The sequence below is a fragment of the Monodelphis domestica genome, chromosome 3 (genome assembly GCF_027887165.1).
Source record: "Monodelphis domestica isolate mMonDom1 chromosome 3, mMonDom1.pri, whole genome shotgun sequence".
In the NCBI taxonomy this organism is placed as follows: Eukaryota; Metazoa; Chordata; class Mammalia; order Didelphimorphia; family Didelphidae; genus Monodelphis; species Monodelphis domestica.
In genome coordinates this window covers 117,935,776-117,960,170 of record NC_077229.1, presented here as the reverse complement: position 1 = coordinate 117,960,170, position 24,395 = coordinate 117,935,776, and the positions used below count along the sequence as shown (strand labels likewise).

At 34.9% G+C, this 24,395-nt stretch overlaps 1 pseudogene; it reads right to left on the bottom strand.

The window, feature by feature from the left end:
- LOC100032682 (protein kinase C and casein kinase substrate in neurons protein 1-like) overlaps positions 1–18,757 on the bottom strand; it is a 124,457-nt pseudogene extending 105,700 nt beyond the window's left edge.
- Between the last annotated feature and the right edge of the window lie 5,638 nt (positions 18,758–24,395).

The window sequence follows — 24,395 nt, the reverse complement described above, 5'->3', positions numbered from 1 at the left end:
TATCATGATTGATGTTGAATCTATGCAGAAAATTAATGCTTTCAAAATGCTCTAAAATCAGCCTGCTTAGTAGGAGAGTATTAAGTTCCTAATCAGCTACCTCCTAAACCCTGGGGTATTGACAGCCAGACTAACTAGTTGTTGCCTAGTGATTAAATTAAATAACAATCTGATTAGTTTGAATGCTCAGAGAAAATCCTATTTATGCTTCAAGGTCCAAGTTAAGTGCTAACTCCATAATAAAGGGGCCAATGCAAGCTGGATTAATCAAGAATGAATGACTCCTAAAGCTATCCTTGACTGTGGGATCTGACCTTCTCTAATTATGACAGCAATAATATACTATAAAACATAATTTAAAAATATTTATTTATGAGGCTGTTATTAATACATGTTAATATAGTGTCTCAAGAGACTGTAAATTACTTGAAGACAAGAATCATATCTTTTATATATGTATAGGTCTCATCTGTTTACATATATTGTGTGTATATATTCACATGCATATCCATATGAGCAAGTATTATGCATTTGTCTAGGAAAAAATGCAAAGAAATCACATCTCATCTAGAAAACTGCCAAAGTATGAATGGGAGGAAGGAGAAAGGAAGGAAGGAAGGAAGGAAGGAAGGAAGGAAGGAAGGAAGGAAGGAAGGAAGGAAGGAAGGAAGGAAGGAAGGAAGGAAGGAAGGAAGGAAGGAAGGAAGGAAGAAGAGAGAGAGGTAGGGAGGGGGCAGGGAAGGAGAAAGAGTGCTGATTATAAACATCCTGTGAATAAATAAACTGTAGCACACAAGAAAGGTAGATTATATTAAACAGAAGAAAGAAGATAATTGAATCATTAGGGTGAAACATGCAATTAAAAAAAATTTTTTTTTGCTTGGTTTCAGGGGTTTTAAAATCAGGTGACACCAGCTTTATTTATCCAGGGTCTTTTTAAGAGCTTCTACTGTTTCTGAAACAATTAGAGAAAGAATACTGCTCACAGGTACATGGTATTCTCTTCAGAGAAGCCATAGTTCTCTCTAATTTCAGCACCCCTGCCCACCTCACCCCAAGAATTCCACTTTCATAGTGTAAAAATAAAAGGGAGGAAGGAAGAAGGGGAGGAAGGAAGGAAGGAAGGAAAGAAAGAAGGAAGGAAAGGATGCATAGAGACAGACAGAGAGGATTAGAGTAAGGAAGAGGAGTGAGGTTCATTGTGGTGAATTTATGAATTCATCTAACATCTTGTTTGTCAGATACAAGATGTAGAACAAAAACTACCTGAAATATCTGATTAAATGTAGCAATAGATTAGTGGTACTTATATGTTGTTAGACTCCCTAATGAGGAACAGTCCTAGGCCTACCATAAGTATCAAAATGGTGGTGCCTTTGAAGGGTTCCAGTATCACTCACCAACCCAACCATGTAACAAGGCAAGAGAACATTCATGGTTATTCTTGAGTTCTTCCAGTAGTGCCTGAGACCAATTCCCATTTTTCTTTGAAGTTTTGCACTGTCTCTTACTAACTCTGTCTTGTTCTTTGACTCCTTAGAAATTTTCCATTGTTAGTTTTTATTTTGCTATTTTATAATTTTTCCTGCCTTTTTTTTTTTGCTTGTGAACTGGTAGTTTGGAAAACTGCTGTTTCTGATGCCTTTCAGGACTCAGCATTGTGAGCTATTTTGCCCTGGGGCTGGGGATTCACCATAGTACAGGTTTGAAAGGGTCATGCACTATTGCTGTCACTGTAGACTGATGCCAGGGCTTGGGACTTCAAGTGGTGGGTATGGGGGGGGGGATTGCTCTGTCATTGGTGTAGATAGAGTCCTAAGATCTCAAAGTTGTCTTATGCCCAGGCTTGGAACCTGGCTTGGAAGTTGGGGGATGGTTGGTCCACACACTTCCATGTGCAGTTTTATTTCTGGTGTTCCTTTTTCTATATAAATGGACTCTTTCTGACTACTTTTCATGTTGTTTTCTGCAGAAGACCCTCCTCACTCCTTATTGCTGGTTTTTTACTCCTGTTATTTTGAGGTACTTCTTAAATGTTGGTTTAGAAAGATTCTCAGAGTGTTTTAAGCTTCCCCTGCTACTAAGTCACCATGTTGGCCCTTTGAGATTCTCTCTAAATAAATTTTATGAGCACTTTATTCTGTAAGAATGAAATACCCTGATTTACAAAATTTAAACTCATGTGTCTAAGGCTTGTTTGCTAATTACCTTTAATTCTTCTTATATTGAGAAGCTACATTTGCATTTATTAAATTATCTGCTCTATCTTATAGTAAACTGAGAGCCCTTATAATATTTATATTTTATATTTATTCACAGGCATATATGAAGTTCATACTTGTGGAACAATTTTTATATTTTATATAATGACACATGAGAAGCATGGCTTAGTGGCAAGAATGCTTGTGTCACATCTGGGAGAGACTTGGAGTTGAATTCTACCTCACTGACTTATGGTGAGGAAAATTGGGAGAGATGATTGAGGTTAATTGTGAGAATTGGGTAATCACATTGATTCTAGTGGTTTAATTCTGGTGTCAGCTTAGGTCCCTTTCTCTTTAGTCATGAAACTAGTCCAAATTCTGTCCTGTGAGAAAAGTTTATTCTGTTTTGGAAATTGGGAGAAAACCTAATTGCATTGTTTAAACTTAAGCTTGCATGGCTTGGAAACTGGATTAGTAGTACTTGCTGTTTAGAGACACTTAACCAAGTACCTAGATCAGTGATGGCAAACCTTTTAGAAACCATGTGTCATGCCCCTCACCCTACCAAGTGATAAGCTCATTTTCCCCTTTCCTCTTACTCCACACAGGGAAGTGAAAAAGCACTCCCATTGGGCTGCTGGGTGGAGGGGCAGGGGATTTGAAAAAATGTCTTCAGACATAATGGGAAAGTGGAACAGAGCAGCTCTGCTCCAGTCCCTCTGCCCTTTTTAGTAATGAAGTGCCTACAGAGAATGCTCTACATCAGTGGTTCTCAACCTCTCAGTTTGTAGCAATGAGAATACGTAATGCATATCAAGTATTTACATTCCAAATCATAACTGTAGCAAAATTACAGTTTTAAGTAGCCACCAAAATAATTTTTTGGTTTGGGGTCACTGCAACATGAGGAACTGTATTGTGGGGTCACAGCATTAGAAAGGTTGAGAACCACTGCTCTACATGCTATCTTTGGCACCCATTCCATAGGCTCACCGTCACTGACCTAGTTTATATTGAATAAAAATGCAGTCCAATCCTAAGGGTGATATATGACATTTTCTTACAATTGCACATCTCAAGAAACTCCTATGTCTTATCTAAAAACTGACCTCATAGTGATTAATAGTTATTGTTTCCATCTCATTAGATTGTTTATAGATAGTTGGAGAGGCATAGAGCAACTCTTCTCCTGTAATCAGGTATTGTATCTGCTCACTCTCTCTCTCTCCCTACCTGAAACATCTCTAATCTTGCACTCAATGAGAAATCAGATTACCTAATGTCATATTGTTACTTTTTAATTAATTAGTCATATTGGATCAATTGTTTTTGATGTCTAAAAGCCTGTCTCCTCTCTCTATTTGGGGTCCAGCACAAAAATGATGAACTGGTTCCAATTTGTTAGACAATTGGCATGCATTGCTTAATAAATCAATATGCTCAAAAGATCAAACTTTTGTTTTCTCATTTATATCATCTTTTGCTTGTCACATTACTAAATAGCTTCTAATCACATCATAACATCTCTGAAACTTGATTTCCTCATTCAAAATGTGTTTTCTAAAAATAGAGGATATGCCAGATTGAGAACTGACCTTCAAGTCAGAAAGTCTTGTATTTAAGACTTACCTGCTGCTGAAACAAACAAGTTTTTAAATCCTAGGCAAACTTAACTCTTCAATGCCAAAGAGAAAACTTTAAGACTATTAGTTATAGAAAGTGCCTTTCTGCATTACTAGAAGAAATTTCTCTCTGGGAGCTACTTATAGATGTGGAAGTATAGTTCCAATCAACAATAATATATGTAGCATGTATGTAAACAGCTGGGTAATATAATGGATTAGAGCACCAGACTTGGATTCAGGAACACCTGAGTTCAAATTCAGCCTTAGACACTAAGCTGTGTGACCTTGGACAAGTCACATAATCCTATTTACCTCACTTAAAATGAACTAGATAAGAGAATGGCAAACAAGTCCAATATCTTTTCAAGAAAACTATTAATGGGATCATAAAGAGTTGCATACAACTGAAATGATTGAACAATAACATGAATTATGCATGTATTTGTGTATGTAAGAATGAGTGCTATATTTAAGCATCTGCATTTATTTTACAATGTAATATTTATTGATGTAATGTGTCTAAGTATAACTATATTATAATATCTATGGCACCAACAAAAAAAATATTTAAAACGGATGAAATAATGCTTTTTAAGTACTCTACAAACCTTAAAATCATATAGTAATATCAGTTGATATTTTTATTTACTGCCACATTTCATTTTATGTTGAATTCCAAATAAAAAAAATTAATAATTATATATCTTAGAAGAAGACTCCTAAAGAATACTAGAGCTCAAAGGGATTTGAAATATTATCTAGACCAAATTTCTCATTTCTTGAAACAGGGGAACTAAGATTAAAACTGTTTGAAGAAAACAAATATTTTTACTTCCTAAATAGTTCTTCCATTACCTAGTAAGCCTCTTATCATGTTCACTAATACTCTTTAAGTAGAACAAAAATTCTATGGAAAAAAATGATGTTTACTTTATAAAATTAAAATTACAATCAAGAATTTAAAAACTTCATTGAAAAGTGATGAGTTTCAATGGAGGTTTTGCTTTATTCAGTTTTTGAATGCTTTCAATCATTAGGTGACTGATTTAAATGAAGGCAAACGTCATTGAAATTTAATAAATGTAGAAAAGACACAATTTTATTCAATAATGAAGGAGGAGGTAATTGTTGCCATAACTCCCAAAAGCTCAGTCAGGAAGACACATGGGACAAAACAAATGTTTTTGTTCCTAATATCCTCAAGAATTCAATCCAGTCCCATTGTGCTTAGAGAAATCCCACTCTCTATTAATAGAGAATATGGGTATTTATATAAATATAATTAGAACTGTTTGCTAAATGCTTTTTTACTCCAAAAGCAAATATTTATTGCTCTCAAAATATTCTAATTCATGAGGGGACTGCAATTGATTTTGGTCCAATTCAGATTAACACCTTGCTAGACAGACACCAGGAGAAAAGGACATTAAATCACCAAGCACAAAAGCATAGGTTCTTATGGTTGGAAGAAACCATAATGACCATCTCATTCAATCCATCTCAAACCAGGAATCACCTATAAAATATCTTTGAGGAGTAGTCAACTAGCATTCTCTTGAATTCTTCCAACATCAGGCACTGACTCCATTACTATTTATTATTTTATATATTTCTTATGTTACAAAGAGATGTTTATGTTATTTATAGACTTTTTATCATATGGTAGGCATTTGTGTTAAGTTTGGGAATACAAAGATTAATTAAAAATAGGTCCTGCTCTCAAGTAATATGTAAGGAATTGAATTTAGGGGTTTGACTAAATATGAAACTTCTAAAGTAATATTGTGGTAGCCAATTAAAAACATTATAGCTCAAGTCAAAATAACTTTTAGTAGCTTTTATTTACAAAGAACTGGAAAAAGTGAAAGTAGAGAAATGTAAGAAGAGAGAAGAGAAATCTAGCCTATCACACTAAATGTTGTTCCCATGTCTAGATGAGTCCTGGCAGGGCTCATTAACCCATTAACCCTAAACCAGAGGATCCAGTTTTGTCTTATGTAAAGGTTACAACAACACAGCCTCCTTCAGGAGAAGGAGACCTCTCAGGAACTAATCTCTCTAGAAGACAGGTAGGGAAGGCCAGCTACTAACTCACCAAAGACAAAGTCCAAAGGAAAAGATCCAAGAGCAGTCCCCCAAGACCCAAAGTTCCAAATCTAAGCCAAGGTACAAGTCTAAAGTCACCTCCAAGAGGCTCCAATTCACCAGCTGAAACTCTAAGCCAAAGAGTCAGCTGAAAGACCCTCTGGACAAAAAGTTCAGGACGTTTTATAGTCCTTTTTCCACATCACTTCCTGTCCCTTCCTCCACTTCATAGGGGCCAATCACAGCTTCCAAATTGTCTAGTACTACCCAAGAAGGCAGCGTCTGTGGGATCGACCTCTCATCCTCTGAGGGTATAAACACTTATCAAAGCATTCACAAGTTTCTGATTGATTGAGTTAAAAGGGTGGAGCTCTCCAAGTAAGTGATTTGTGAACTCCCTTATTTCGTGTTAAATAGGAGTATTTAAGTTTTTGGTTGATTTATTCAAAATAAACAAAGAGAATAAAGAATTCCCTTTCACAAATATATAGCCTAACTGAGAAAATAATGTATAAATGATCATGAAGACAAAAGATCTATATATAGTATAAATTTGAGATAATCAATAGAAGAAAATCATTAGAATTGAAAATAAAGAGGATAGCTTCATGTAGAGGTGAAATTTTACTTGAGAAATCAAGTACTTCTTAGAGGGAACCTATTACAATTTGTGATAATTCTAATTGTTTTCAAATATTTTTTTCCATCATCCTTAAGTTTACCTCTAGGATAATTCCAATTATAAAAAAAAAAAAAATCAGAATATATTGAATAGAGTCCTGCCTGTTACCAATTGCTAGATAAATAAGCATGGACATATAATTTCACCTCTCTATTTTTTTTTCATTTAAACAACAAACAAAATGTTCCCCCTTACCTTCTTGAGTTTTTGTGAGAAACGATCTGTAAAATCTAGAAAAGATCTGTAAAATCTCCTATAAATGTGACTTATCAACAGTAATACTAATAACAGTGTTGTCCATTTCATTCCTTCAGGACCAAATCAAATCACAAGATTTTCTTATTCTAGAATTTCTTGAATGAAGGAACATATGTTGATTATGTTTACAAATGATAAAAACTTGGAAGAGATAGTTTATTATGTTATTATTTCTATATGTACATGTATCTATGCATTCATATTTATATATATATGTCTGAATCCACATTTCAATACATATTCATATGTGAGAATGTAAACATACATATATGCATACACATGCTATGTGATGGTAGACAATAGTAATAAAAATGAGAAAAGATTTCAAATAGATAAGAGTAAAGTCCTGAACCCTGGTTGAAGTAATTAAGTACTGAACTACAGGAAGGGGAAGATAGGACTAAATCGTTGTTCCTGTGAAAACTCCCTCCTGTGAGCAGGGGGAGGAAGTACTTACTCACTTGAAAGATTAACATAAAGGAATACTATGTTAGTGAAAAATTAAACAGAAAAAATAATTGTGTCCTAAGAAATCAAATTCGGTATTCATGAAGCATACATAGACATGGAGAATAAGATAAGATATTGGACAAGAAGTATCATCAGCCTCTGAACTATTTCTTTTTATTCTGGTCTTTAAAGACTGGTTTTCCTTTTCAGTTTGGTCTACCCTGATTTTTGTGGCTTCCAGCTGTTTCTCCAATTGGAAATTCTTGTCTCTCAGACTATTATTCGCTCTTTGAATTATTTACCATTTTTCTTGCCAAAAGGCTTCTTTCTATCTTTTGGATGAGCTCTAATTTGAATTCTTCCAGAGCTTGTGGACAATTTCCATTTTTGGGGAAGGTTTTGATTTTGTTTGAATTTCATCCTCTTTTTCCTCTGTAGACTGAGTATTCCCTCCAAAAAAATTTTCAAGAGTCAATGTCTTCTTCCTGTTTTTCTTGGAAGTTGTTTGTTGGTCCTGGGCACAATGAGCCATCACTGTGGTGGTTTTTCCTTCCCTTTTTAGTCAAAAATCTGAGTGAGATGGGCAAGTTCTCTTTTTATGGAGTTAAGGAGCAAGACTTTTGCCTGAGACAAGCTCTCAAATCTCCATGGCCTCATTTTATTCGGGAGAGCCTGTGGTCTGCACTTTTCAGTGTGCAGAGGATTCCTGTGTAACTGCTATCAGGGGTAGATCCCCGGCAGTCCTAGTCAGCTCCCAAGGACCTAGAGATGCCCCTTGCTCATTCTAGAGGTGTCCCTTGCTCATTCACTGTTTCTGGTGCACGCTGGTTCTGACTCTGGCTCTGAAAGTGGGGTAGGGGGAGGGTAGATCAGCTCATGTTTGGGTGGGAGCTTTTTCTCCTTATAGTGTGGAAATGCTCAAACCCCACATGCCTTCAATGCTACACCCTACTATTTAGTCCCTCTATTCTTATGAAGATGGTTTTTATGTTCTTTTGAGGTAGTCTATTTCGTTGGGTGCTGGGGAGAGGAAGCGTCTCATGTCTAGACTGCCGCGATGCTTACCCAGAAGTTGAACTATTTCTTTTTAACAGTGAATTCAGTTGTATGAAATTCTTTCTATTAAATATAGAACACAAGGAATATAAAATCCTAATACAGTCCTAGAAGGGTAATATCAAGAAGGCTATACTTAAAGGAACTGAGGCTAACAGGAACGTTAAGGAGAACAAAAATCAATTAGTCAAATAGAAACTCTTTATAATGTACCCACTGCTATATAGTGTGGACACAAAGACAAAAAGTGAACATTGTCTCTGTCCTCAAGAACCTTCTAGTGTAGCCAGAGGAGAGGACATGTGCTCATCTAGGTATATAATAAATAAATGCAGGGTCATTTGAAAGGAGACACACTACTAGCTGATTGTCTCTTAGAGAAGCATAGAATTTAATCTGATCCTTGTGGAAACTAGATTTCCTCTGAATGTGAAAGGGGATGACATTTCAGGCAATGAGGCAACTATACAAAGGCAGAGATGGAGGAGATGGAGCATCATTTGGGAAAGACAGACCTGTATGCAAGAGATATTATGGTTATAAAATTATATAATGGCCCATGGGAGTGGATATTTGGAGTGAAGAAAGGAAGGAAAAAGGAACAAGCATTTAATAAGTATCTATCATGTGCCAGGCACTGTGCTTTATAATATAATCGGGTTATAATTTGATCCTAATAATGACTCTGATGGGTAAGTGTGGTTATTAACCTCATCTTATAGTTGAGGAACCTGAGGCAGACAAAGATTAAGTGATTTGGCCAGAATCACATGGATATTCAGTATCTGAACCTAAATCAAGGATAAAACCAAGATCTCAAACCTGAATGACCCAGAAGAAGGTCAGGTTTTCAAGGCAAATGTGGACATTCATATGAGAAGTGAGGTATCTAAAAGGAAAGATAATTATTTAAATTCTTCAATGCTGATTTTAAAATGACCCTGAGACGTCCAGTTCAAAACATTTAATGAGTAGTTGGTGATATGTTACTAGGGTTCAGGAGAGAGATGAAGTATGGAAAAATAACACAAAGTTATCAATACATTAATGATAATTAAACCCATTTCAAATGACAAGTTGAGAGAAGAGAGAAGAAAATCAAAGAAGGAATAGGTCTAAGGTTCTAAAGTTGATGGGACAATGATGATAGATAAGTAAAAATTAGGAAGAGAAACAAGTCACATAGTCACATTTTTCTTTTAGCTTCTCTTTTCTGAAATGTTAAGGACAGAATATAAATGACTAGTAGGGAAGTGTTACCAAAGAATTGGTGTAGTTAAGTGCCCCAGTAGATGGACTGCTGGGCTTTGAATCAGGAAAATATCTTTCTAAATTTAAACCTAGTCTCAGATACTTAATAGCTGTGTGTACCTGGTCATGTCACTTAAGCCTGTATGCCTTAGTTTCCTTGGTTATAGAATAAACTTGAGAAGAAAAAAAGCAAACCACTTCAGTATCTTTAGCAAGAAAATCCCAAAAGGGGTCACAAAGATTCAGACAGCACTGAAAATAACTGGACAACAGTGAAGAACAGTGGGGAGGTTTAAAGAGAATCTTAATCAGTCATTATTGAGTTTAAGTCAAGTTGAAAAGAACTGTGTCCCAATTTATGAAAGATTTGGAAGATATAATTAATGACTCATGGTCAGTTATCTTCAAAAAATTATGAAGAATGAGGGAGAAAGAAAAGGAAAAAAATAAATCCAATAAAAAGAATGAGAATAGAATGTGAGAACTATGTTAGTGAACTTGTCATTGATAATTGGAAGGTCTTCTAGAAATATGTTCTTTAAAAATAGCTTTTGAAAGCCAATAAAAAGGAAGCAGTTACTACCAATTGAAACCATGGCTTCAGCAAGAACTGGTCATGTTAGATTAACATATTTTGTTTTTCTTCATGGCTGTTAAAAAGGAATATCACAAAAATGTCAAAGATAAAATATTAATGAGGGAATAGTAGGGGAGTAGACTATATTGCCTTTGATAATTACATAATTCTTTTGATGAACTCAAGCTTCTTTATGATACAAAGGTCCAGTTTTAAAAACCCATATTATGTTATATAGAATCACTGTGGCATAGTGGATAGACAACTGGTCTTGAAGTCAGGAAACTTAGATTCAAATGCTACCATTATAGAGTACTTAGTATTTTAGTATTCTAGGCAATTGATTAATACCATATTATACTCCAACCGTATCGAAAGAGTATCCAAAAGAGTTTGTTGGGTAGGAAGTAGAAATGTGAGATGAAACAGAAAGGAATTTTAGGAAAGTCATTTTAATGTTTAAGTGGAGAAGAAACTGGAGTGAGGAAAGGCTTGCAACAGGCAGACCAACCACTAGACCAATTCAGTAGCCCAGACATAAAGAGATAAGAGCCTCTGCCAGGGAAGTAACACTATCACCTGACAGAAAGCACATATGAAAAAAATATTGTTGTTCTGTTGCCTTCAGTACTCTTTGTGACCTCATTTTCAGTTTCCTTGCCAAAGATGCTGGAATGATTTCCAATTTTCTTTTCCAGTTTATTTTATAAATTAAGAAACTGAGGCAAACAGGGTTAAGTGACTTGGCCAAAGTCACACAGCTAGTGTGAGATGTCTGGAATCAGATTTGATCTTAGAAAGAATCTCCCTGACTCTAGGTCTAACATTCCACGCACTCTGTCATCTAGCTGCCCTGTAAAATATGTTACAAAAGCAAAATTGAGAGCTTGGCAATAGACTAGATATGGGAAGTGAGAGGAAAGTAAGGGATAAAGAATGATAGTTTGATTTTAAGCCTGTGAGACTTGGAAGTGGGAAGAGTTTCAGATGAAACATATTGAGTTCAGTTTTGGATATGAGGAGTTTCAGATATCTATGTGGACATCCAATTTGAAATGTCTAATGGGTACTCAGAGATGTGACACTGGGGGCGTTAAGAATAAAATTTAGGGGTCATTAGAGAATGGATAAGTAGATTTGAGAAAAGTGTTGGATTTGGTAACTAGGAGAACATTAAGGCTGTCAAAAATCATTTTAGTAGAGTGAATGTTATAGAAGCCTGGTTGGACAAACTTTAGGAGAGTACTTGATAAAGAAGTGGAAGTTTTAGGTTGGTTCAAGCAATATCTAAGAACACTCCTAGCTCTAGCATTTTTTAAATAATTATTCTAAAGTTCTATTCATCATTGTTCAAGTCCATCTCTTGTGTTTTTGTTATTTTTCCTATTGATTTATGTTGACACTAGAGCCAACAGCATCATGTTGCCCATCATCCTCTTTGCATACCTGTGGTTAGAATCCCTTGCCTATATGAGCATCTTCATGTACTGTTTAACCTACTGCTCCAGACTGTTTAATTCTTACCATGAGGGAAAAATCAAGTTTAGTCAAGGGAATAATTAGCTGTTGATTACAGCTGATCTATTAATTGGGAAATGCAGTAGGTGCTATTTAGAGTGATCTGGCTGATGAAATCACAACTTCTTCAATCAAGGAATCAAGGCTTCCCCCAGCTAGAGGGTGGATGTAGATTTATTTTCCACCTGAAAATACTCCTCCTCCTTCACCAACAAAGTTGACTGATGAATATACAGGATATATAGGCCCTTCTATTTTCAGGCTACCATAGGGAGGGCTTTGCATTATTCTCCTCTTGGTTTTGGAAAAGGACAAAAAAAAGAGGGAAATGCCTAATGATACTGATTATCTCTATTTATAAAGTAGTCCCTTCTTATTTGGGTTAATGTGGAAGTGGACAAAAGGATCCCACAACCAAGGTACAGTAGAGGAGGCATGCGTGTGCCTCTCTGGTTTCTAAAAGCCCACAGGGACTTCCATCTTAAAGAACATAAGAAATTTCAGGAAAATCATTGCTTTACTCAGATCCCTCTTTGACTTTCCTAGTTACTAGTTTTACCCATTCTTCATTTGACCTTTCAGTGATGGCTCCATTTTGACTCTCACAGTAAATTTTAAAAGTTAATATTCAATACTCCAAGTATTCTATTTAATAATATTTATTAATATTTAACTTGAAGCAAAGGGAAAGTAAAAGGCTAGAGAAACTGAGAGTTAAAACACCTTCCATGTGGAAAGGGAGGGTGCTGGGGCAGCGAGAACCTAAACTAAAAATACCAACAATGTAATGACACACATACAGGAAGGGAAAAGGGAATTGTGGGAACAACATTCTAATTAATACACCATCCAACTTCAGAGAAGAAACATATAATATGAGACATGTAAGGGATCTCAGAGATAATTTAGTCCAACCCAGTTTTCTTACAGAGGCAACGTGTGATGCAGTGGATGCAGAGAGCTGAACCTGAATCAGGAAGACTAGAGTTTGAATACAGTCTCAGATATTTACTAGCTGTGTGACCCTGAGCAAGTCATTTAACCTTTTTTTTTTCTCAGTTCCCTTAACTGTAAAATGGAGGCAATCATGGTATTTATCTCACCGAGTTAGTGTGAGGATCAAGTCAGATAATATCTGTTGAAAGCACTTAGCGCAGTATCTGATTCATAGTTGACACCATATAAATGTTTATTTCCTGACTTTCTCTTCTGTTGATCAGCCTTGGGATAACATGATATCATAATTTTCTCAGTTTAACTTCACTAATATCCTTATCTACTGTACTTTATCTATGTGCCAAAATGGTCCCAAACTAGACCACACCATTATTCATGTATTTATCACATCCAGAGAATCTAAAGCTTGAATTTCACTTTGAAACTAAAGCGTCCTATTTTTCCACTCTTTCCTCTGTAAATCTTGCTCCTATTCTCCTTCTCCTTCTTCGCCTTTCTTCTCTTTCTTCTTACTCATTTCATCCAGGATAGAAATTCAAGGGCTATTCCTGGACCTGATCCTGCTACTGATTGGCATGGGAAGTTGGACCTGCTCTGCTTCTAATCTGTGTCTTTTGCCAATCTTTCGTCAATCTGTTTCACTTGCTATTCCTGGTGGTTCACTTCACCATAATGATACCAGATTGAATGTAGATAACCAATTGGTATAGTCCACTACAGCTCAGAACTCCTAAACTCAAGATACCTGCCAACCTTAACCTTAAGAATGGCTCGGAATAGTTATATGCTACCATCCCCTACCAGTAAACCTTTTCTTTGCCTTTGCTACCTTGACTTAGAACCATTCTATCTACCTCCATCCCCTCTCTTCATGATTCCATTCCTTCGCTCTAGACATAAGCTTTAATGTTTCATTCCCTTCCCTATGACTTATTACCATTTATGCCTTGCAAATACTGACTACCTGTAAGCATTCAGCTTTTTCATTAACTCTCAGATATGATTATAGGAAGACTAAGTAAAGGACAAAATGGATCCGATACGACCCAACACTAATCAGGGCTATATAAACTTGGATAGAGCCTCAGTTCTGCTAGCAATCCAAATATTTAATCTTTATTAACTCCTGATTTCCTATATTTTTCTCTCTAGCAATTATTCCATTTTTCTCATTTGTTCTTTTTATTTTAAATGTTTGTACAGTTTTAAAGAATCATTTTCTAACATTTTGCAATCCATATTCTCTTCCTTCATCCCATCCTTCCCCTCTCCCAAGAGGGCAAGTAACATAATATTGATTATACATATCTTATACACTACATATTTCCATATTCATCATGTTGTAAAAGAAGACGTGTTTCACTTACACTAGAGAAAAATCCATGATGGAAATAAAGTGAAGAATAGCATGGTACAACCTGCTATTAGTTCCCTCCATGGTAATGGATACTTTTTTTAAATCATGAATCTCTTGTTTTTGTCCTGAATTCTTGTACTGTTGACAATAGTTGCCATTCACAGTTGATCATCATTCATTATTGCTGTTACTGTGTACAGTGTTGTCCTTTCCTTGATCATTTCCCTTTGCTTCATTTCATAGAAATCTTTCTAGGTATTTTTGTGATTATCTTTTTCGTCATTTTGTTCAGTACAATAATATTCCATTACAATCATATGTAACAATTTGCTCAGTTATTCCCTAATTGATGGACAACCTTTAAATTTCCAGATCTTTGCCATGACAAAAGAACTGCTAAAAATATTTTTGTTTCATTAGATCCTTTTCCCATATCTTTAATTTCTTTGGGATTGGGACCTAGTAGTGGCATTGCTGGGTCAAAGGGTATGCACAACTTAATGGCCTTTTGACCATGGTTTCAAATTACTATCCAGAATGGTTATATAAGTTTACAGCTCCACCAACAGTTTATTAGAATCTCCATTTTCCCATAACCCCTCCAACATTCGTTATTTTCTTCTTTTGTCATATTAGCCAGTCTGATAGGTCAGACAACCTCAGAGCTGTTTTATTCTCTGATTAATAATACTTTGGGACATTTTTTCATATGATCAAAGATAGTTTTAGTTTCTTTATTTGAGAATTGCCTATTCATAACCTTTGACCATTTGCCATCCCCATCTACTCTTTCCCCACCATAATCTCCCTTTATATTGCCTCATAGCAAGTGATCTAGTATCTATTTCCCTGAATAGATTAAAATCATTAGACATGTTCCTCCTTCAGTCCACTTCTTTATTGTTCATAATAGTACTACTTCCTTAAATCTATCCTTAAGTGACATTGTTTAGTTACCTCTACCATTCTTATTACTGTAAGAACACTTTACCTTGTCAATTTCCTTCCTTAAATGTGGTATCCAGAACTGCATGCAACATGCCAGTTATGATCTGGCAAGTGGTTTATAGCCAAATGAAAAATATGATCAATTTAAATAACCTTTTGAACAATGTAAATCATAGCTTTGTTCTGTGGGACTATTGCACATAGCCACTTATGAGTCATGCATTGGGTTCCATTAAAAACTTTGGTGGTCTTTTGTTTAATATAGTTCAAATATTATTAGAGAATATAGGCAATCAGTAGTCCTTTTAGTTAGCTGCTTTTGTTTTTCTTATTTATACATTTTTCTGATGCTATCCCTGAAAGAGAACAATCTCTTCAATTCCACTTTTATAAGTTCTTCAGTAAGCTCAGTTCTACATTTCCTTTTGCAAAAAACTTTGCCTTCAATCCAAATGTATTGTCCTATGATTTACAGGTATATGCAATCTGAATAATAATTATGGTAATTGTTTTTAAAGATAGATCTTTATTTCATGAAAATAAAATCTCAGGACCATTAAGTGAATTTGTTTATTTAAAAAAAGATTATGAAAATCATGAAAAAATATTTTGGTTTTGGTTTTTATAAATAAATTCTCTTGGTTACAATTCCAAAAGTCCAGGCACTTCTTGTGTTTCACTCTCTTTAAGATCATATGCATTCAGACACTATTTTTAAGTACTCTAATAATTCAAATAATTATTTCCTATTGTCTTAAATTAATATTAAAAAGAAGTCAAGCAAGAATATTATCAATTTATTCTAATTTATAAATGACTGTGGGGTGCCATACAGATACACAAAGATTTATTTCTGAATTATCTAATTTTATGACAAACTTTCTTCGTAATGGCCTTCTCAACAGGTAGGACCTTGTTCCCAGGCAACACATCTCTGTATAAAGAAGAGGTTTAAAAATGAAATAATATATGTTCCAAAAATATATTTATTTCAGGGACATTGAAACTGTCACCGCACCTCCCTTAGTTCCCTCTTTTGTACCTGAACACCAAAAAGGGAGTCTGGAATAAGGCATTTTATCCATTATTCATCTAACTTGGTTATAGCCTTTTAAGTTTCTGTAGGGAAGGGGTACAGGGGAAATTTAGGCCTAGGATGCATCTGCATTGTGAACTCACTTTTTGGAGAATTTCCCAACAAATATTAGAAAGCTATTAAAATAGAATCTTTCCTACAGCATTATTTGGAGTAATGAGACATCAAAGGATATTTCGAAAACAAAAGATTGTATCTGAGATGGGATTTGAATCCAACTCTTTTTGTTTAAAAGCCTAGTCATTTGTGTCATGCTTATTCCCGGGACCTTTATAATCAATCTTATTTTTTATTGGCATGTTTTTCCAGTTTATTCCATAAAAATGTCATTTTTTCTTTATTGAGTTTAGATTGACCTTTAATTTTACCTTGCCAATATATTAAACTCATGTGACAAGTAAACAAATGAACAGTTCAAACATTTTTACTCAGCTCAGAATATTAATGTTAGAAGGAATCTGAGATGCTGCCTTTCCCAATCCCTTGTCTTATGTATGAATCCTTTCTAAAACACCGGTGATTAGTGCTCATCCAACCTCTGCTTAAATACTTGAATATTTTCTATCCCTTCTGCCTTCCCAGGGACAAAACAGTTATATATAGTTAAACCATTTTTTCCCAGTCAACTATAATTGTTAGGAAATGTATTCAATTCAAGAAACTCAAGCAAATGATTGCTATATCAGAGCTTCTACTAAGTCTTGAGTATTCAAAGATAAAAATGGCACAGAGACCCTGCCATTAAGGAGAAGACTTAAAGGTTGTTCAGTGGTGGAGTAAGATATGTTTGAAAATATTTAAAATACTAGATAAAATGTAATTGGGACAAAGAATTACTTAGTACTGTCGAGGAAAAACAATAACCACAATCATTTTTCAGCTTTGTGTTACACTAATCCCCCATCCACTTAGTATCCTAATGGTAGAAAGTATCCAATGCCTATTAAAAGAGAGATAAACTATTAACAAAACATGCAAACACATAATAGATTGTACATCTTCATCTATCAATAACAATTGTTTGCTGTCCTTGGTAAATAGACTTGTAGTGTTTGTTATTTCCTTTGTTTATTTTCTGAAAAGACTACTTTCACAGTGGTAAAAGTATTTGGTCATTCTAGCCTGTCCTTGAATAGGGAAATGTTTTCTTATTCTGATCAATATTTCCAGTAAAATTTTAATATTTCTTTTGTTTCCTGTAAAAAAAAACATTCCCCTTTCTTTACCTTCTCTTTTTTTGAAAGGCTTTCTTTGTCTATAATAAGTTGCTATGTAATGATGCTGATTGGCTAAATATTATGAGTGAAATGGAAAGGTTATAAAAATGAAATCTGTTCCCAAGAATCAGAATCTGCTAACTGTAAGAGAAGTATTTTATTTTATATCTGACCAATGGTCATTGCATCATCTTTGGTGTATATGCTTTCTCCATAGAAGTCAAGCGAATTCCTGAAGTTAATCTAGGTAGATGTGGGCAAAAATCAATTATCATTGATTTCTTGAGGATATCACAAGGATACCACATAGAAGTGGAGACACTGAACTGAGCTTCTGGGGAAAAAAATCTTGTTGAAAGACTTCTTATAACTTACAGGTACCATCCCTTGTTTTACCTTCTAGTGGTGTACAAAGGAAGTACTATTCTTAAACATGATTTGTGCAAAGTGCATCATAAATCATAAAGTGATATAGAATTCTAGGAATTATTTTTGTTCATGTCACAGTTACTTTCCTCATGAGAGTTATTTCAATGGCAGTCCTTCAACCACTCATTTATCCATTTCTTTTATTACAGTATCCCCAGATCTTTCCCTCAATGTCCTTGGTGTCCTTCTTTGAGCATACTCCTGTTCAGAATGTAGATAAATGAGTGGATTCCATATTTGGGAGAGACCCATGCTTCCCAGAAAAGTAACCCTTAAGACCAAGGAAAGAGAGTTATAGGGTTATATAAAAAGGAAACTTTTCACTGCACCTTATTCTCTTCTTTATTCCATGATGTTAGAATTAGCCTGACTGACTCTATCTTGCAGGATACCTCCATTATCTTAGAGATCTCCTGCCAGCATGGAATTATTATTATTATTTTTTTTTATCTCTTGTATTTTATATTGTTGGTATCTGCTACAGATATGGTTTTCCTCAAATCTAATTAAAACTACTTTATTTTGGATCATATCTTTTATGACAAGAGGACTAAGTGATTGGTTAACAATCGGCCCAACATGGAATGCTGATAAAAAGAACCGCAGATAAATTAATTTACGGACAGGAACAAACCTGATATTTAGTCACTTCTGTGACCCCAAGGCTCACATGCTTCCTCCACTTCTTTTGTTACAGAGGCATGTCACAAATTGCTTATATACTTTAAGCAAAGTCCATTCTCTATGCCAAGAGGTGACATCAAACCTAGACCAAGTGGTCTTTGTGCAATAATAAATGTATTTTCCTTTCAGTCTGGTTACTTACTTTTTTGTTCCCCAGACTTCATGATTGACTGTCATGGGACCCAAGCTGGAAAACTCCCCAACAGGCTGAATGCTTGGGGAGACACAGAGTGAGTTGGGGCTGCAGTGAGAGGCAGGGATGTACAGCAAAAGATGTGGGCTGGACAGTTCTTCTGGTATCTGCTGCCTCCCTGCTCTCCCTTGGACTCCATTTCCCAGGCTGCGATAATGCTCTAGTGACATCGTCGTGGAGTTTCAAAAAATGCACCATTTCATGTATTTATTTTTAAACCTGATCTTCTGTCTTAGATTCCATACTATGTGCTGATTTTGGTTAGAAAATGTCTGAGGCCAGATTTCAACCCAATTCCTCCTGACTCTAGCTAGGTCTGGCACTTTTATTCACTGAGTTCACACAGCATTGTCATATGGGAGATAATATATGTCAAGAAATGCTGTCCAAGAAAGGGGATTTGGATCCTAAAGCCACCAGGGATGCTGAGTTGGAGGCACAGGCAAAGAATGACCGAGCCTTTCTAGGATGGGAGACAGGCAGTGGGTGGAGGGATGAGAAGGATCATCATAATACACTGCTAATTTTTATTTAGTAATTTTTAATTTTATTAATAATTATAGTAGTATTACTAAATAATAGTAATATTATTTAATAAATTAATATTTACTTCAGTTTAATTAGAGGTAATAAGAAATCTCTATTGTCTCACCATTATTGCACAATGGTCCTGGCCAATGAATATCTACTTTCTTCCCAAAAAGAAGCCTGAATTTAGTTCCAAATTCAAAGACAGCATTCTGGACTATCCAGTTCATTGCTTTAGGATGTGATGCAAAGGGAGGAAAGCCAAACAAAACAAAAGACAGCAGTATGATATTATTTTCTAAATCCCAGGATTTCTGGGTTTGGGAAGCAAAAGCTCAGCAGGCATTTAAAGATTGTCCTTTGTTAAGAAGAGAAGTCCTGCTGGGGACATCATTCCATTTTTACAATCTTATAATCTTCTGTGAAGGAAGTAAAAGGAGCCAGTTCTATTTGTTACTAATTGCCTTATTTGGATAATGCAGCCCCACTGCCAGGCCTGACAGCCTGTCTCCTGCCAAGTTGATCTCTAAATTTGTATTTGCCTGCTCTGACAAAAGCTTGTTTGGGTTCATTGGTTAAGCTCCGCTTTCATGGCAGCTGATTTCTTTCCACTTAAATCCACGCTCACCATTCTTTCAATAGCTTAGCTGTAAATGAGTATTTATCAGGTAGGAATCCCCTTCCTTTCACTCTGCCTATATATGATATTAATGCATTGTGACAAAAATAGAAGGCCGTATTATCACAGAATGGAAGAAACTAAACAAAATAAAAAACGTTGAACCGACTCAGAAAACAGATGATGTTGGGTCTGTAAGGGAAATTGGAACACCGGTTATTAAAACATAGACTTCTCAAAAATAAAGGGATCCTAGGGAACCGTTCCTCCTGCCTTGTTCTCAAGGTAGACCTGAGGATGTGACTTATGGACAACGTAGATAAATCCAAACCTAAAGGCATACCCATAGTAATGGGTAGAGTTGAGACTTGTGAGACTTTAAACTGGATCTTTATGTCACCAAATTCTTTATTTGCCACTATACTACAATGATTCCCAATGCCTAAAATGTAAAGTGAAAAAGATATCTAGAGCCGTATAAATAGCTATACATACATATAAATATATATGAAGATATATATACACACATATATAGAGCTCATTATCTTTCACACCTAGAAAGCAATTGGCTGATTACATATGGAACACATATATAAAAAAAGAACTAATATCATCAAGTACTAAACAGTTAAAACACATCAGAACTATACCTTAAATTATAATAGAAAAAGGAACATTTTAATTTACAGAGATTAAAAGAATCGTTTTTAAAAATAGCTATGAATGCATCTTCCATAAAGTAATTTTGCCCACCCCTTAACAAATATGAATCCCCTCTGCAAAATACAGATGGGTAAAATCAGATTATTTGAAAACATTCAGCAATGGGAAACTCATTACCACTAACATGTTTTGGCAGTGTCATTTGAAGGAAGTGTAGAATATATAAGGTGAAGTTTTGAAAGAAAGATAACCAGATTGGGAAGGAGTTAAAACTAATTATTTTAAAAGCCTCTTTTATTTTTGTACAAATGTAGTGGTTAGGACACTCTATATTTAGCTAGAAATCTTTTCTCAACGTTCCATTTACCACTTTATACTTGCTCTAACTTTGGGGCCCAAGAGAAAGAAGAGAGGAAGTTATGGGTAAAAGAGATTGGAGAGGAGAACAGGAAAAAAAAAATTTTAAGGCCTCATCTTCCTACCCAATACTGTATATTGGTTCCAAGGCAGAAGAGTGGTAAGGGCTAGGCAATGGGGGTCAAGTACCTTGCCCAGGGTCACACAGCTGGGAAGTGTCTGAGGCCAAATTTGAACCCAGGACCTCCCATCTCTGGGCCTGGCTCTCAATCCACTGAGCTACCCAGTTGCCCCCAAAAGTGAAAATTTTAAAGGGAGGGAAGATAAAGGATATGTGGATGAAAGGAAAAGTAGTGTTATAAGAGAACTGTTTTCATTCGTTGACAGGTTTTAATCCTTTAATCATAGACTTTCATCTTGGTTCTAGGGCAGATGTCTTCCTCTTGGTTATTTCTGTTCTTTTCCCTGTCTTTCCCTTTTCCCCCTACTTCAAATAGTGGCTCAAATAGGCTCAAATAGTGGATGGATGAATAGAGAAGGCTCATGGTAAGTTAAAGAGATATAACACTAGGATTGGGGTCCTAAAACACAAGGTGGCCAATTAGTCAGTACTTAAACACATCACTACAATGAGTGGTTTCCTTTCTGATTGACCAGAATGCTTTCTCTTTCTTGTTTGATAAATAGAACTTAATATAACATTAGAAAAACCCTCTCTGTCTCTCTCTCTCTGTCTCTGTCTCTGTCTCTGTCTCTCTCTCTCTCTCTCAATATATATATATGTGTGTGTGTGTGTGTGTGTGTGTGTGTGTGTGTGTGTGTGTGTGTGTGTATGTAGGTATTTTTATATGTTATTTTAGCTTATATTTCACTTCCCACTCTAACTACAAGTAAAACTGTAAGTGGTAGGAAGTGGGTTAATTTTGAAGATGCCATAAAAGGAATTATAATTCACATAAGACTTTCAGCTTTACAAACACTTTTCACACAACCATACTGATGGAAAAGTATTGAAATTATTATTAACCTTATTTTATAGTTATGGAAATTGATTCTCAGAGAGGTCAGGTGATTTCCCAAGGTCACTCAAATAATAAGGAACAAATTAAAACTTTGAACCTCGATCTTCTGACTCTAAATCCTTGGCCAACTCCCCACAACAATAAGAATGATGAAAGCAAAATTTCACTACCCTACTCTTCAAAAATAAGATTGATAGATGTGTTAATTTTTTTTTTAAATGTGACCATTGTACTCTGTGATTTAGGCTCAGTTGACCAAAATTTAATTTTATTTTTTATTGAAATAAACATTAATTTATACCCAAGATATTTCTGTCTGGTAGAGGAGATATCCAAACTTGAATAATCCCCTCTGTTTTTTAATGTGACTCTATGTCCTAAGGTGACTTAAGATAGCATTTAGAGGAATTGTGAATAATTGTTAAATAAAGTAATCCAGAATTGTTACCATTCAGTTCCTCCCACTTATCTTAAGCATTGAGAAAATTAACCTTTAATACAAAAGAGAAGACATTGCCCTTAGGTGGGCCAATATGCCAATCTCTTTAAGAGGGTAGAAAGGCAATGATCTTATTCTAGAAAACTTTGGTTTGGTGTTTACCTTTATTGGGCAACTAGAGTGCCTATTCTGGAGCCAGCAAGACCCATCTTCCTGAGTTCAAATCTAATACTATAGTTATGTGACCTTGATTAAGCCAGGTAACCTTGTTTTCCATAGTTTCCTTATCTGTAAATTGAGCTAAAAATGAAAATGCAAACCACTCCACTGTCTTTGCTAAGAAAACCCCAAATACAGTCAAAAAGAGTAAATATCAGTTATTTACCTTCATTACATTTCCAAAGAAGGATTAATCTTTTGTTCTTTCTGCTTTCCTGAAGGTAAAACTTTGTAAAAGGTTTTAGACTGGAGAAATAATATTTTACAACACTTCTAGAGAAAGTAATAAAGAGATTTTTATTATCCTTCCACACTTTTTTATTTGACACTCTAAGTTAGAATCCAACCATAGGATTAGAGTAAAAAAAAGGTCTCAAAGGTCATGTAATTTAACCTTTATCTCAAATAAGTCTTCTCTTCAACAGTCTCAATAAAAGGTTTGACATCTACTACCTGAAGAATTCCCATGGTTAGAAATGCAATATCCAAGTCCATTCCATTTTTTGGATAGTTTATTATTTAATCCACCCCACTGCCATATTTTGGACTGAAATCCAACTTAAAATAACTTCTGTCTACCAGTCCTACTTCTGTCCTCTTGATCCCTGACAAGTCTATCCACTAATGGACTTCAAAAAGCAGAATACGTGTCATATCATTCATAATTTCTCTCCTCTCCAAGCTAATCATTCCTAGTTCATTATACTGTTCCTCATATGAATTTGAGTCTCCTCAGGATAGTGATTGCTTACCTCTGACTATATTACAACTTGTTTAAGTTTTTCCTAAAATTTCTCATATTATTGTAAGTTATGGGAAATTCTAATAGCGAAAATAGTTTAGTTGACTTTCTCTTAAAATATGAACATATTATGTCATAAAAAAGTATTCAATGATGAGAATTTTAATCTGTTCACATCATTTTACATATTTCCATAGGAATAAACTGATCCCTACAGAAATTCAATGACTTTTCCAAATTCATACAGCCAGCAAGTGATATTTTTAGTTATATATTTTGAGTAGAGTGATGGAGGAAAGAGTTAAGAAGGTGAATTTTGGAGAATATTTCAAGGCCAAAAAGTCAAGAATGGATTGTCTTAAGCTGAGCAAAGGTGATAACGAGTGAAATATTTTCTCATCCATCTGTAACTCTTTGGGGGTGCTGCTGGAAAGCATTAAATGGTCTGATTTTTCTTCTTGCTGTTCCTTCCAATATTGTGGATTTATAAATTTCTTCAGCTTTATTCCTATAAATTTATTTTATTGGTTCTCAACTTTAATTCATCATTTTCAGCAAAATTTTAAGTGATTACTCCTAATCACTATTGAAGAATTAAGCAATAGAGTGTAGCTAGCTTGATTTTTCTTAAAAATAGGTTTAACATTAATAATAATATATTATTATTTATCTACATAGACAAGATATATAAAATATGGCATTATCATTATTATTTCTAAAATATTGAATCAGAAATCTTAATTAGAAGAAACCTCAATGAAGAGAAATATAAAATTTCAAGGAATCTCTTCAAGGAACTTACATTCAATTTAATTAGAATTCCCTTTATAGTAATCATAACATCTGGTCATTTAGTTACTTCTTAAATGTCTCCAGTGACCAGAATTTTACTATCAAATGAGGCAACTTTTTCTGTTTTGAGACAGTTCTGAATTATAGGAAGCTGAACTGAAACCTGACTCTCTTTTCTTTCCAACCACACCTAATTCATTCAGTCCACTATAACCAATCAAAATTAACCGGATATTCTTGTTGCATGATAACCTTCTATTAGTTAAGAAATACTCTTATGTCTCTCCAATCTATTGCATTGTACCAGTCCTTTTACATCCTGGTAACCTCCTCTGGAAGCTCTCCAATATCCTAGTGACCTTCCTTTTTTTTTTTAAATAATATTTTATTTGATCATTTCCAAGCATTATTCATTAAAGACAAAGAT